We start from the raw sequence: 2,320 nt of genomic DNA, 5'->3' as shown, positions 1-2,320 counted from the left end.
AGTAGTAGTAGTAGTAGTAGAAGTAGTATTAGAAGTAGAAGTAAAAGAAGAATAAAGAAGAAATCTGTTTGAATCTGAGCATGACTCAGTGTGTTTACTCTCGGTGAATCCTCTCAGGTTTGGGGCCTGCTGGCAGGACCCCGACGTCGCGGCTCGCGACAGTGTAGGATTTGCATAAAACCTGTGCGCCTTTCCACCTGCTCTGAACACCTCCCGACCCTTGATACTTGACGCAGTGCGGGTGCTGTGCAGAGGGTCAGCACGCTGTCCTGCTGGGGAGACCCCGACAAGGAAGGCCCGTGTGTGTGTTCAGTGAGACACAACTTTGCCAGACGTCTTCTACCCAAGGCTGAATCCTTGCAGGAGGGGCCAGTTACGCTGGGCCCGGAGGGTTAACTTCCCTGCTAAGGCAGCGGACTCCCCAGACTTCAGGGGATGAAGACGGATGGGGAGAAGGACAAGGAGGACCAGGAGGGGGAAGTGGCTGCAAAGCCTGTGTTTTCATGGCTTAAAGGGACGCGTGTTCTGGGAGTGAGAGGTGCACTGGAGAGTCCAGAGCAGAGGACGTGCAGAGAGGGATCCGCAAGAAGGGGAGACCCTAAAAAGTGTGGGCCTTCTCCTGGGAAGATGTCAGAGGGAGATCGGCACCACTACGTACAGCCGCAGTGCGTGAGACGCGCCCCTCCACCAACAACTAGGAGACCATGCGTAATTAAGATTTTCAAACTTAAACCCATAAAAAGAAGAAAGAGCACTGTGAAATTATTTAAATGATTTTTTAAAACTACACGGAACACTTTTTCATTAGTTCCCAGGCGATTACTTTGACAGGAAAATGTTTCTTACCCAGGTGCACTGGTGCACACCTGTAGTCCCAGCTACTTGGGAGGCTGAGGCAAGATCACAAGTTTCAGGCCAGCCTGAGCAACAGAACAATATCCTGTTTCAAAAGAAAAAAAAATGTAAAAGGCTGAGTGTGTGTGTAGCTCGATGGTGAGCGCTTGCCTAGCACGCTCTATTCAACCCCTTCACACAGGAACGAAAGAAAGAAAGAAAATATTTCCCCATTTTGCTAATACATATTATGGCAACGTATACATTTGTAATAACATTTACAACAAAACACCAGGCACCTGGGAGGACCCGGGTGCCGGCAGAGCAGAGGGAAGCGCGCAGATGTCAGAGGTGCTGCACTTTGGGCCTGGAGCGCCCCCTGAGGCCTCCGTATTGAAGGCTCAGCACTACAAAAGGGGTGGGACCTTCAGGGAGTGGAACTTGGTGGGCGGAAGTTAGATCGGTGGGGCCCGCCCTTCCGGGCTCTGTTTCCCGGTGCCCTGAGGGGAAACATGTGCCTTCTCCACGTGGTGCTGACCTGTCACAGAGTCAAAAACAAAGGGCCTAGTGACATGGATGGAAAGCCCTGTAACTGTGAGCCCAAACGAACCACTCCTCCTTCAAGGTTGTTTATCTCAGTGATGAAAAGCTGATGTACACGGAAGGGCTTCTCTGAGGGGATTTAAAAAAAAATTCCCATGTGATTCTCCTGGTGTAGCCCTCTGCGTAGATCCTAGGGCACCCTCTAATTCTCCACATGCTAACCACCCTCTCTATTGTAAGCACCTGTTCATCTATTTTTCTTCTGTCAGACCGTAAACAGAAAAGGTAATAGTTGTTGAATTAATGAGTTCAACTATTTATTAGATACTGTATTAGTTTATTTTTTCCATTGCTGTAACAAAATACTCAAAGCTGGATACTTTATAAAGAAAAGAAGTTAATAGCCCAGTTTTGGGACTTCAAGAGCTCGGCTCTAACGTCGGCTCGGCCCTGGTGATGGGCCTCTGGGCATCACGTGGCATGGGTGTCACATGGCAGATAGCACTGTGGCTGGAGTGTGCAGGAGAAGAAGGGATCGTGGCAAGACAGGAGGCCAGAGAGCAGGGAGAGGCCTGCCCTGCTATTTTACGACAGCTTGTTTTGGCAGGAACGGGCCAGAGACGCTCGATGGACAGTGTCCTGTCCCCGGAGGGCTCCTCCACCCTTTGATGTCACCACACTGAGGACCAAGCCTCTGGCACGTGAGCCAGCAAGGGACAAATCACATCCAATCCTCTGCAGACGCCGGAGTGTGGCACCTGAATGCAGCCAGGGCACAAGAACCCTGCGCTCCATGGCGCTCTGCAGGCAGAGGAGGCAGAGACAAGGGCCGGGCCCTTGCAGGGTGCCGACAGGTGGTGATGAGTGTGCGTGTGGGTGGGGAGCAGGCGGGCGGGGCTGAGGGAGGGCGGAGGTGGGTCCCGGGCACCCCCAGCAGAGCCCG

The sequence above is a fragment of the Fukomys damarensis genome, unplaced genomic scaffold (assembly GCF_012274545.1).
Source record: "Fukomys damarensis isolate Sample0158 unplaced genomic scaffold, DMR_v1.0_HiC HiC_scaffold_30, whole genome shotgun sequence".
Classification (NCBI taxonomy): domain Eukaryota; kingdom Metazoa; phylum Chordata; class Mammalia; order Rodentia; family Bathyergidae; genus Fukomys; species Fukomys damarensis.
Note: the sequence above shows the minus strand (reverse complement) of the source record.